Below are 14173 nucleotides of genomic sequence, written 5' to 3' on the forward strand. Positions count from 1 at the left end.
GCAGAATCCTGAGTAGATAGACAATGAGTAGCAGCTCTACCACTCACCAACAATCTTACGTTGGAAGGCGTCACAGACTGGACATACCTTCATCTTTATAGTGGAAGAAGTACCTGCATGGTAGGCATTGAGAGGATTAAATGAAGTAATATATGTATGACGCTAACATCTCTTGGTAGAGGCTTGGTAAGTATTTGGCACCTATTAATCTTCAACTACCCTGTGCATAAATATGATTATCTCCACTTTTGTACAGGCGGGAAAAGCAAGCCTTAGAGAACATTCACTTGCTCTAGGCTGGTGCTTCTCAAACTTTTATGTGCATACAAATTAATGGCAAATATTTTAAAAGTGCAGATACTGGTTCAGTTAGTCTGGAATGGGACCCAGTTTCTGCATTTCTAACAAGTTTGAGTAGTTAGACCCTAGGCTACTTACCTGGAAAGTGGTGGAGCTGGGCCTGAAACCCAGGTTTGCTCTATTCCAAAGCCTTCCACCATCCAGAGAACTTCCCTAAGTCTCTCACCAGTGGAACAAGAGTTTTATTGAGGGACCTGTAAGTTGGTTATTTAATAATTTCTTAGACTAGTGAGAATCTGAAGTTGTATTTTATTCATTAGTTCAGCATTTACTTAGAATGTTTAATGTGCTGTATCCCCTTTTTAAAGAAGTGTAGGGCTAGATTAAAAATGGGGAAATATTACTTCATATTGTCTATTGGACAATTATTTGGTGTCTCATCACCTTACACTTAAATGTCCCATATTGCTCTTACCCCACCCCCAATCTGCTCCTCTTCCTGCCTTCCCTTTTATTTTTGTTAGAACAGTGTCATCTACCTCAACAGATACTCTTGAGTCCTCTCTCCCCTCACGTATAATTAGTCATGAAGTTCTTTCAGTTCTCAGAATCTTGTTGAAATGTGGCTTCCTCTCTAGCCCCCTGCTCCCTGTCAGCTCTTACCTGTTCTTGCTCATCAGGTCCCAGCTGGCCTTCCTCCCATCATGGTCTCCCAGACTGTTCCGCAGTCTCTCTGGAGTTAGTCTTCCTAAATCAAGACAAGTCTGAGCATGCTACACCCCTCTCCAAAAGCTCTGGTCTCTGTAGACAGTGCTGGATGGCTAAGAGCACAGACTTGAACTAGCCTGCCTGGGTTTCATCCCTAGCTCTACAACTTACTGGCTGTGTGAGCCTGAGCAGGTTACTTAGCCTGTCTTTGTAATAATAACTTGTCTCCCTGGGCTGTTGTAAGGGTTATAAGTTAGTACAGAAGGCTTAGAATGGTGTTCAGTGCATTGTAACTGCTGAAAGGGTAGCTGTTGTTAATATTGGTGACTAAAGGGGAAGTAGCAATTTTTAAAATTCGGAAGGGGCTGCACCAGCATAGAAGTTGGGCTGAATGCTATCTTTGGAACAAATTATAGGTTAATAATCCCCTCATTGGCAATTGCTAACGTCAATATATTAAGGACCTAGGCATATTAAAGGTAAAAAGTCATTGTGTACTTTTCTCAAAATTGAAGAGCTGTAATTTCAGCTTTGTAGGTTAGTAACTAAGGTAGATTAGACTAATAGATGTACCTTGTTAAATCTGAGGTTATTGTTTTGGAAGTATTAATGATAATAGCAAATACTGAGCCTTTCCTTAATCTATGATATATTTACTATTACTCCCTTTATACATTGAGGAAAACCAAGGCACAGAGAGGTTAAATAGTCTGCCCAAGACCCATATGGCATCTTGAGATTCAACCTAATGAGCCCACTCTCTAACCACTAGAATTCCAGACTTACTGTGAAATCTCTGTTCCTGGGAAAGAGCCGTCTTCCTTTGGGGAAGTGGTACTCTGCAACTGGGTGATCTGGTAAAACTGAGTGGCAGAGGTAGGTAGGACTTCTTTGCCGTCCTGTCAGTCTCCAGCATGTGCCCTTGCAGTCCTGGATTTTACTCTGTAAATAATGCTGACGTTGGATATTCTGTTTCTTTTAAAGTGATGTTAGTGGTTTTAGCAGAAAAATTCTTAATTACTCTTGGGCAGAGTGCGGTCAGGTATTGATCCCTGTCTGGCTTCCTTCTGTCAGCTGGGATGTTCATGAGTCACCTTCCTTGGCTGTCCAGCCAGTGTCAGCTTGGGGAATGCATGGTACCTGATCAAGCCAAAGAGTGAGGCAGGTAAATTTACGAGGGGAAACATTCAAATACAGATATTCATCTTGATGGGTTTAAACATCAAGAGACAGTTCTGTCAGAGTTGAGGGACAAATAATGATAGATACATTGGTTTCTTGTTTGCTTAGTTATTTAAGGCAGTGATTATTTCCTTGAGAAAAAATACTGAAAAGAAAAAATCTTATAGTACTGTATGGCTCGGCAGTGAATAATATTTACATGGTCATTACTACAAGATCTCTCATTTGTTTTAAATAGTCAGGGGTAAACTGTGTGGCTTTTAGTAAGTTGGAGACTAACGTATTTCTTTAAATGTTAAATATCTGTTGTTGAAGTATTCAAATCTAACTCTTTTGTGAGAATTCATTATTTTGTATGCTGTAACAGCAAAAGTAGTTTGGTCTAAAGAGAACTATTTAAAATATCAGATTCACCCAAGAAATAAGAAATTAACTTCACATCCTCGTTGGGGCATAAGTTTAGACGTATAAAAGATTTAAGCATTTAGAGAAGTAGGTAAGATACTACTCCTGTCATTTAATTGAGTGATGCCATGTCAGACTAAACTTTCCTTGTTTTCAGCTTTTTCTGTCCAGGTTCTGGAGTTAACCTATTCGATGAGTTAAGTGAGATTTAATTGGCTAGCTTTGTCTTTCAGATAGTTAGTGAAAGGTGCTTCATATCCTAGTGTGTTTTTGTTCATGAATCTTGGAGGGCCACCTTCACAATCAGGTGGTGTGTTGGAGAGGCAAGAAGGAAGGTCAGCAGAGTGGAAAAGCTTTAATGCCAATATTGTTGAGAGTATGAGGAAAACAGATTGGCTCATATGACAGTGGTTAGAAAGTGACTGTATGCACCCTTTTTGAAAGACATTTAGGCACTATCAAAAGTACAGCAAGGGGCTTCCCTGGTGGCGCAGTGGTAGAGAGTCCGCCTGCCAATGCCCTGGTCTGGGAGGATCCCACATGTCGTGGAGCGGCTGGGCCCGTGAGCCATGGCCGCTGAGCCTGCACGTCCGGAGCCTGTGCTCCGCAACGGGAGAGGCCACAACAGTGAGAGGCCCGCGTACCGCGCAAAAAAAAAAAAAAAAAAAAGTACAGCAAGATACACATACTGAGATGTTCATTGTAACCATGTAACAGCAAAACACTAACAGCAACCTACCTGCTCACTAATGGATGCTTAGTTATTTAACTTATGGTACATGGATATTGCACAGGCATTTTTTTTACGGGAGCTTAGATCTATGTGTGCTAATAAAGAGGTCCTCCATATATAACCTGAAGAAAGGTGTTTACAGAAGAGTTTACACCTGTGTGTCTGGGTGTACATGATGATGTTAATGTGTGTATATATAAACATTAATATAGACAATAGTAATATCTGGGCAGTGGGATTAGAGCGTTAAGGGAATGGGGAGGCTGCTTTATGCCCCACACACATTTTAAAAGACAATTTTTTAAAAACCTAGAACTCAGTGCTTCACCAGATGAGGTTATTTAGCTGTACTGTAAGGCGTTCTCAGAACTGCACTCTTGCCCTGTGACTGTGCCGCCAGCAAACTGTTTGTCTCACTTAGTGGCACCTGAGCCTATCAATCCTACTTCTCCCCGTGGTACAGACATGGGAGAGGGAAACCTAATAGTTTTGTCACCTTTTCAATGCCAAATTTTCTTACTATATATATACCCACTGTTGTGTATGTCTAGGTTTATATTCTCTTGTTTTGCTAAATAACCAATTTTTTTCCCCTCATTGTTTAATTATTCAGGAAACACTCCTAGTGAGAACCTTGATTTTTTAACTTCTTAACCATAACTCATAACAATACAGCCTTTATTCACTTTATTGTGTGTGTATATTTAAACCTCAAACTTCTGTTTACTTTAAATTATTAGGCTAGCTTATCACATATTTATCACTCCCATGTCTCTTAATTGTACCTGACAACCCATTTCTTAGTATGTATTCATCATTTCTGTTGGTTTTGAGCTAGCAAGTTTACTAACATAGAAAGAAAGCTTCCTTTCTCAGCTCTGTCACCTGTTAACTTGTATGATGCTTAAAATAGCTGCAACCTCCCTTGTTGTATCACATTGCACACCTAGTTTACAGTCCACTTTCACCCCACATCTCTTGACTTTCCAGGGTTTTCTACTTAACTCAGTCACATTGGGGTTCTTTTTCTTAGGGTAGGCTGTTTCTTTAAAAGAAACTTTTTTTTTCTATTTGAAAATTTTATTTCTTTCGCTTATTTTCCTTATGGACTTTTTTTTTTTAAGCAACATTTAAAGTTTCTGGTAATTTTTTATCCCATTTTTTTATCCTAATTATTTATAAAGGTAATAAATGAAGGCAGCTTATAATGGCTACTTGAACATATCAGATAGAGTATTTGCCTACCAACTACCCTTGGGTATAGTTTTTAAGCAGAATTTCAATCAAGAAGACACTGCTATTTTCTGTATCACTTTAGATTACTTTTTAATCCTTTTTTTATACTGTTTAGCCAAGCCTTTATTAAATTTCCAACAGATACTTGCTATGTTACCTCTCATAAGTCTTCCAAATGGGTAATAGAAACTGGGCCCAATTGAATAAAAGCATATTTGTTTGTTGTGGAATGCAGAGTTCTCTACATGGTGGATTGTGCTTTAATTTAGCAACCTATCCAGTGTATTCATCTGTAGTTGTGCTTTTTTCAGTATAAAATCTTGACAGTGATCTTGAACCTGCCACTTATTCCTTTGTACATGTATTGCTTTAAAAAAGCCTGAGTCTGTGCTGCTCACTTCCCCCTTATACTTTTTATGAAATCAGGGTTGTTATTAACATTTGACATCTACTCTGCCTAATGAACATGGAGTAGTAAAGGGAACGGCAGGCATTGGTCATTCATGTTCTGGGAAAGAACTAGGGAGTGAGGAGGCACTGAGACCAGGGCTTATAGAGCAGTGATTTATAAGGGCAAGCCAATTGTTATCTTTCCCCCTTTGTTCTGGGTTTACAGGCATTTATATTTGAATTTTAAAGAGCTTGCTTTAAGAAATTTTCCTTGAGATTATTGAAGTCATAAAATTACGATGAGGAATCATTGGTCTCTAGAGACACAAACTCGTAATTAGCCAGTGCAGAGAAGGAAAGGAAGAAGAGCCATGGCCTGGGTTGCAGACCTGGGTCTTTGCATCAGTAGTTCCATGACTTCAAGGTGTGTTGATTGTTCTTTTTTTTTTTTTTTTCAGAGTATGACCATGTATCTAAGATCTCCTTCTCATTTCTGTGATCCACTGTTTTTCACTCTTCCATAATCTTCATCTACTAAATGGGTACCACTGCTTGGTATTTGTTAATTTTCATGGTATTTATTAATTTTCATACATCACCTTGCATTTGTAATGTACTATATTTCACTTGGAGACTGCCAAAGAAAATATTTCCTTTAAAATGTCACTGCTTACTGTGAAAGACTCACATATGCCTTGATTAGAATATCTGTGGATAGGGATTATCAAACACTTAGCTTAATTCTATTTTCATTGAGTGGCATTGTAGTCTGCATGTCAGGTGTTAGGGTAAAAACTGGTCTGCTATATTTAAAATGAATAAAAGAAGTAAAGTTCTCAAGGATTTTCTGGGAAGAGAAGAACACTGGAAACATGATTACAAATACACTGCATAGATATTCCATAAAGCAGTATTAGCTTCTTACTGAGAAGCTGCTTCATGATGCACTTTGCTCTGCACTGTGGATGGCTTGGTGAAGTAGCCCAGAAGGGGAGGTAGAATGTGTTTTAAATAGACGTTTCCGTTAGGACTTTGCAGATGGCCACCTGACTGTGGGGAATTCATCTCTGGGGAAATTATACGTTGCCTGGGACTTCGAAGTTTTCAGGTGCTATTGTCATCTATAAGGTTGTGATTCATGTGTTTTTCTTCTCCAGCCTTCTGTGATTAGGTAGTCTGCCTTTGGAATGACAGCGTTCTTTCTTTTAATATGTCCTATCTTCTAAAAACATTTTTAACAGCTTTTCTAGGTCATTGGTTTGATTTTCATTGTCAACTTGATGTCTCTGGGGTATCCTGCATCTTGAGAATTTTGCAAGTCTTTATTTTTTCTCTGCAGTTCAAAGTTGTATTCCAAGTTTACAGATTTAAACTGGGTGTTTGACCAGCTGATAGTTCTTTAGCAGTGAGTGTCCCCTATCCACATAAGTAGAGTGTAGTTAAATATATACAGTCTTCTGATTTTAAAAAAAAGAAATGATAAGTATTGGAAATTAAATAAAAAGAAATAATGTCATTAAAATTTTCAAGTGTACACAAGATTAAAGATTACTTTAGGGCTTCCCTGGTGGCGCAGTGGTTGAGAGTCCACCTGCCAATGCAGGGGACACGGGTTCGTGCCCCGGTCCAGGAAGATCCCACATGCCGCGGAGCAGCTAGGCCCGTGAGCCATGGCCGTTGAGCCTGCGTGTCCGGAGCCTGTGCTCCGCAACGGGAGAGGACACAACAGTGAGACGCCAATGTACTGCAAAAAAAAAAAAAAAAAATTAATGAATCCCCATTATCCAAATTAAAATTTTACAGTTATCAGTATTTTCTCTCACATCTGTTTCTCTTCTTTATGAAATATTTTAGGGCAAATCCCAGACATTTTTGTCATTTAACACCTACATGTATCAGTAGGCCCCTCTTAAAAATGTGAACGTTTTCTTAAATAAACATAATGACATTATCACACTTAAGAAAATAAGCAGTTTTGGGGGAAGGTGATTTATTTTTAACGTACTGTAATCAAGCTGTAACAAACCGAATTCTGAAAAATAAGCTTTTCATTAACCTTTTATGAGTTATTTAAGAGTAATAATACTGTTTAAGTAATACACTGTTAATTTATGTACATGGATTTGTACATTTTTAGTTAAAAATAAGCAATGCTTTGTTGCCATAAAATAGCAAAGCATCAAAGTATATTAGGGACATCCCTGGTGGCGCAGTGGTTAGGAATCGCCTGCCGATGCAGGGGACACGGGTTCGAGCCCTGGTCCAGGAAGATCCCACATGCTGCGGAGCAACTAAGCCCGTGCACCACAGCTACTGAGCCTGTGCTCTAGAGCCCGTGAGCCACCACTACTAAAGCCTGCGCGTCTAGAGCCCGTGCTCCGCAACAAGAGAAGCCACTGCAGTAAGAAGCCCGCGCACCGCAACAAAGAGTAGCCTCCTCTTGCCGCAACTAGAGAAAGCCCACATGCAGCAAAAAAGACCCAATGCAGCCAAAAATAAATAACTAAAATGAAAAAAGGAGGTCCTGGGCTGCAGTTGTCCAACTTGAAATAAAGATCAAAAAAAAAGAAAAGTTTGTATGTTTCTATTTTATCAATAGCCTTCTAAATATTTTGAGGTGTTTAATAGGAATTTGAACTTTTTAGAAAATGTAAATCTTATTTCTGTTTTGACTGTATTTTCTTGGTCTCAAGATGGCCTCATTGTTTTTCCATATTTCCCTTTGCTTTTCTCTCTCTCTCTCTCACTTCTTCTGCAACTGGGTCATTTCTGACTATCTGACTTTGTAAATCTGCTGTATAAAACATTTTGTTGGGGTCGAATGGGGCTTAGATTTCTTACGTATCTCTCTGATACACTTCTTTTTTCTAAAACCTATTTGAAAAAATTATTTTCCATAACTTATGACTCTTAATTTTTCTTTTGAGTTTTTTACTTTATTATTTGGGAGTCTGGTAGCAGATTAATGCATCTAGGGAAGAGCTAAGTTATAATGATTTTCCCATTTAACATTTACTTAGATCTTGTCAGTGTTTACTTTGGTTTCTGACATGGAAGCTTTAAATGAAAGCATAAACTTGAGAAGAGAAAAAAAAAAAGCCCCAAAACTCCAAAGTCTAGTATGATTTACAGTCTGCTGGGTGGTAATGAACATGCTTGCTGTTTAACTTAATTCTTGCACTATCTTTGTAAAATTTAAGAAATACGTGCATGCTACTTTTTACCCCTTAGTGAGTCTTAAGTGTTCAGTATATCATAGTAAGTTGTCAAATTGTTTGCTTTACTTACTTCTGCACAATACATATTTATTTTGAAGAGGCTATTTTTAAATAAGTGATAACTTCCTCACTCTCAAGTTGTTTAGTTTAGTTGTAAACCTGAAAACATACAGCTAAAAATTATGTATTTTATTTACTGGAGAATGTCTTGCTTAGAATTATTTACCCTTTTAAAAAAAAAATTCCATGAACTTTGGTTATCTGATTTTTGCATCCTACCATAGATACATTTGAAGGAATGGTAGCCCAGTGACGGCTCTCAAACGCAGCTAAAGAAGGAAGAGAAACTAGGAAAAGAACCTGCCAATCCCTTCAGCCTAACAGTATGGGAAATTTCTACTTCAGGAAATAAGTATATCCCTTACGGTTCCTAAGGGCATCATTGTATTTTGTAGTACTGTATAGCAACTATTATTCATAATGATGACTTAACATCAAGAAAGGCTTAAGGGGCTTCCCTCGTGGCACAGTGGTTGAGAGTCCGCCTGCCGATGCAGGGGACGTGGGTTCGTGCCCCGGTCCAGGAAGATCCCACATGCCGCGGAGTGGCTGGGCCCATGAGCCATGGCCGCTGAGCCTGCGCTTCCGGAGCCTGTGCTCCGCAACGGGAGAGGCCACAGCAGTGAGACGCCCGTGTACTACAAAAAGAAAAGAAAAGAAAGGCTTAAGGATATAGAAGGAAACTTAATTTTTTTAGATATTGTAAAAAAAAAAAGTGTTGCTTAAGTAAATTTTAGTCACGTGGAAATTAGTCAGTTTGTATATTTATTTTATGTTAAAAAAATTGAACTCCTGGTTCTGTCTGACGCTGAGCCAGGTAGATACCTTTGTAGATAGTTCATTTCATCTTCAACAATTCTGTTTGTGAGGTAGTAACCCCTCCCCAAAGTAAAGCCCCCCCTTTTTTTTAGAGATTAAGAAACAAACTCCGAGTTAAGCAGTTTACAAGGTGACTCCTTTTAAATTGCAAGTTTCCCAAGCTGCTTACAGTATATTGCCTCTTGGTTCGTCCATTTATACTTCAGATTTAGCATGTTCAGAACTGAACTTAGCATCTTTGTTCCACTTTGCCCTTAATAGTATCACCTCATCTCTCTGACAAGCCTAAATCTATCCTTAGATCTCAGACTGGCAGCTTCAGTCTATGCCTGCCTTACAGCTTCATTCATATGTTCATTTTATACATATTGATTGGGTGCCTACTGTGTGCCAGGTACTCTTCTAGGCACTAGGAAATGGCAGTGAACAAAATAGACAATCCTCTTGGCGCGCGGGCTTCAGTAGTTGTGGCTTGCCGGCTCTAGAGCACAGGCTCGGTAGTTGTGGTGCATGGGCTTAGTTGCATGCCGCATGTGGGATCTTCCCGGACCAGGGCTGAAACCTGCGTGCCCTACATTGGCAGGTGGATTCTTAACCACTGTGCCACCAGAGAAGGTCCCTCATAAGCTTTTTTTTTTTTTTTCCTCATAAGCTCTTAAGAGAGCTGCAGTAGCTAAGTTCTTCTAAATTGTCATGCTTGTTAAATGCTAAAGTTCTGATAACTGACTACATTAATTTTTCAGAACTTTTATTATGAAAAAATTCAAACTAGAGAGAAAAATATAATGAAAACCCCATGTACCCATCACTCAGATTCAGTAATTGTTGACTCATGGCCACTGTCCTATCTTCTGTACCTCTCTCTCCTAACTCTTCCCACACTGGATTATTTTGAAGTAAATCCTGGACATACATTTTAATTAGTAAATGTTTCAATTTATATCTCTAAAGGAGAAGGATTCTTTATAAACATAACCCTCACAGTATTATTTTTGTGATATTTTGTTCATTAGTGGATTAGTAGACATACCATATTTTTATCAAAACTAGGTACTGAAGGTTGCCCAGTTTCTTCAACTTTCGTGATGTGATTAATCTCAAGGAGAGTTTAAGCGGACTGGTCTGAACATGTGGATAGAAAGCCCACGCAAATTGCTTTTACCTTCTGCACAGAAGCAACCCGTTCTTTATCCTAGTCCCTTACTGCCATGGGCACAGCTCAGGGAGGCCACCTTCCTTTATCTTACAAACTCACTATCAGCAAATTTAGGAAACGATGCTGTCTGAATCCTTGACCTGTTAACAGGCTTAGCCCTTGGCTCCCTTTCTGGAAAATCCCAGAAGTATATAAAAATCATTTCTAAAATCCCGACAGACACGTTTTGCCAAGAATGTCAGTTATCTCTTGACGGCTTGGCATTAACCTTTAAATATTACGTTGTGTAATCATAATGCCATTCAGGGAAAATAAGTTGGTGGGTGGCTGGCATTTTAAAAGTGAAATGAACTTGGGTTCCTGGGAATGTTAATCATTATTCTACTGAAAATGCTGACATTCCTTAATAGTGAAATGCTAAGTAAGTAAAAAGCAGTATTTTACAAATAACTTAGAGGTGAGTAAAATGTGATTTTTATGGGTTTATTTAACATATTTTTACCAGAACGGTATCTGAAGGATATTTTATATTTTCAAGCTTTGAAAGTGAGAAAGTAATGAAGGAACCTTCTAGTGAGTTCCCACCAGGCTACTAGCCTGACCAGCACATCTCAGAAATAGATCATTGTAACCTGTCATTGTAACCTGCCTTCTCATTTGCCTTCCTTGCCCTTGACTTTGCAGCAGGGAGCAGAAAGAAACTCATGGCCTCTACCATAAATATACATGGTAACAGTAGTCAAGTAATTTTATATTTTTTGTGGGTAAGTCATTCATTCATGATGATGGAATGGCTTATTTTTAATGCAGTGTTTTTCTTTCAACTAAACTTAAATTCTTTTTTTTCCATCTGATTTAGTGTCTGTACCACTCCAAGGCAGCATAAATTTAGTACAGCTTCTTCATTTTACCAACTTGGTAGAAGTTTTTAAAGATTTCATTCAGTTTACTTTTAGCTTTTCATGTGAAATGGACTATAATAACACTTTAATTTACAGTATAATGTGTAATTTAAGACAGACACAGTGTATCTGGAATGTGGGTTATACCAGGGATCATGGGAAAGAGGAGGTTTGGAGCATTAATTTCTAATCTCATTTTCACATGACCTTTTCGAAAGGAGAATCTTCTTTGAAAAGTAGGTAACAGCATGGACTAAATCCGAAACAGATCACAAAATGGAAGAAACCCAGACTTAACTGCATCTACATAAAAGATAGAAAAGATATCTTCACTTTTCTAGAGGGGACATTCATGTGGATAACTTATAATTTTAAATGATTAATTAAGAGTAATTGCTGTAGATTAGTGTCATTCATAGCAAGTTAGGTCTGATTGATAGGGAATGCTGCTTTTACAGATTCTTATATTGTAAAATTAGTTTGACTTCTTTTGTTAAACTCATTTAATCCTCTACCTTACTTCATTATTATCCTTGCAAATTTATTTAGTTTAATATCTGCTATATCTTTATATGTGGTACTACAGTGTATTCATTTTGACTACTTCTGGATACCCCAAGTTAAGCAGAAACATACATTAGAGGAGCTCTGGGTGGGGAGAAGACGCTAGTAAACAATAATAGACACTAGTAGCAGCCTGTTGCATAAATGGCTTATAATTCTTTTTCCTATTGATAAATACTTAAATTATTTTCATTTTAAAAATTTAAATAAAAAATATCTGTACATGTATCAGATAGTCTTATATTTAGTAAACTTCTTTTATTAAATAGTAACATGTACAAAAAGTGCACAAATCATTTTTGTAGCTCATCGATAAATGGAACTGTAAATAAAAGTGTAATTGGCACTCTAGAAGTCCCTCTCAAACCCCTTTCCAATGACCAGGCCCCACTAGAGGGTGACCACTATCCTGATTTCTAACGCCTTGATTCATTTAGCCTGTTTGAAATGTGTGTAGATGGAATCATATTGTATGTGGTCTTTGGTATCTGCTTTCTTTCACTTACTGTAGTATCTCTGACACTCATCCATTTACATGTACAGTTAATTTTTTATTGCTGTGTAATATTCTGTTGGGTGACTGTACCATAATTTATCCTTTTTACTGTTGATGAACTTTTGGGTTGTAACCTAATTTTTGGATATTACAAGTAGTGCTATACGAACATTCTTAAATGTGTTTTGGTGAACATAGTTATTCCTGTCTACTGGGAATAGTGCTGATGAGTGTGGGACATGCATGTGTGCAGCTTTACCATGCCAACAGTTTTCCAAAGTGGTTGAAACCGTATCACACTCCCACCAGCAGTGTCTGTTTTTTGTTTTTTTTTAAAATAACTTGAAAGAAGTGAAATTTGAGTAAAAGAGTAAATTCATTTTAAGTAGTAGAGTATAGTGCTAAATTTGTCTTCAGGAATACCAATTTATACTCCACTGAACACTGGGTTTTATGTAGCTCTTTCATCTTTATCAATTAATAGTGGGAAATATCTCATTTTTAAACTAATGAGTTGGACTTTTTATGGCTTAATTTCAGTTTTCTCAACTTGGCTCTCCTGGTCTTTTCTTTTTAGTTTGTCCTTTGTCCTAACTTTATTTTTTATAATATAGAAGTTTTAAATATGTGTGTGTGCTTGCATCTGCTGATTTTTCCCTCTGTGGTTTCTGGCTTTGGTGTCATTCTTAAGAAAGCCTTTTATCCCCAAGGTTTTTTTTGTTTGTTTTTTTGAGAACTTAGTTATTTGTAATTAACTTTGTTTATTGTAACTAGATTTGACTTTTACTAACACAAGGGAGCTTTTTTGGTTGTTTTTGTTTTAAAACAATTTAAACATGTACTTTAATTTATTACATTAGCATTAGCTTTGGAATATTTTGTAAGGAGGTGCCAGGAAGAATTTAGTACACCAAAGCATGCATGCATGTTTTATTTGACCATGAGAAATGAAGGCAATTTTCCAATGTGGATACTATTTGAATCCTTTCAGTGTTCATGTTATTAAGATAGTTTTCAAAAAGAATGAGATCAAATAGGCTGAATTATCTTATTATTTAATATCTCTAGTGGATACTGTTCATTGCTCTTGAGCAAGGACTTTGCCAAAAATACACCTGGCCTCTGTTCTGTGGCCTACAGGACAAAGGATTGGAGAGCCAAATGCCAAATACTTAATTTCAAGCCTTTAAAACTAACATTTTTCTCTGTTTAAGAGATCACTTAAAAAAAAAAAAAAGATCACTTAAAATTTCTTTGGCTTTTTTTCTTTTGTATAATAGTACACATAATTAAAATGTAATTTGCACTGGTGGTTGAGAAAGATGAGACCAGTCTGTCATATCTGGTTGTTGGTGGTGGTTTTTTTTAAGGTTACAGTGGGATTTGGGAGCTCCCGAAAGCCCCCACCATCTAAAATTTTTCTCAGTAGAGTCATTATTGGGTTAGACCACAAAGCAGAGACAAAACAGATATTAAGCCAGTAGCCCTCTCTTCTGCTGATGTGGGTTGGTTTGGTTTCTATAATCGAATCTTAGTACCTTAAAGGAGTGGGTCTCGGGACAAGTAAATTTTTGAGGAAGGGAACACAGAAGTGTTAGCGCTCTGTGATTCCAACCCCGAGCACATAAGAACCTAGAGGCCAGTCTCAAGGGGATGGAAAAGAGGGAGGAAAAGAGTAGGTGAAAATAAATACTACAGATAAGATTTAAAAAAAAAATTTTTTTTTTTTTTGCTTGTCTTTTGCATTTGACAATGCTACTTATAGCAAGGTTATATCAGTAGTTATTTTGATTATTCTCTAAGCCAGGGAGAAAATTATGGGGACTTCCTTAGTAAATGTGTAATTTTAGGAGCACAGCATTTCCAGTTCAGGAGAATCTGTGTTTTGCTGAGTGCTTGAATTTGACTAAAGGGAATGCTGGATTTATGTTAAAGGGTCATTGGGGATAGGATGGGGTGGGGACAGTACAGAGGGGAGAAAAACTAAAATTAAGTGCCTATTTT

The 14173-nt window shown here is 37.6% G+C and overlaps 1 protein-coding gene across 1 annotated transcript in view; it reads left to right on the forward strand.

Annotated features, from left to right (window-relative positions):
* The window catches only part of UBE2H (ubiquitin conjugating enzyme E2 H), a 100038-nt gene that overhangs the window by 41884 nt on the left and 43981 nt on the right, over positions 1 to 14173 (forward strand). The window lies entirely within an intron of this gene.

The sequence above is a fragment of the Phocoena sinus genome, chromosome 9, assembly GCF_008692025.1.
Source record: "Phocoena sinus isolate mPhoSin1 chromosome 9, mPhoSin1.pri, whole genome shotgun sequence".
Taxonomy (NCBI): domain Eukaryota; kingdom Metazoa; phylum Chordata; class Mammalia; order Artiodactyla; family Phocoenidae; genus Phocoena; species Phocoena sinus.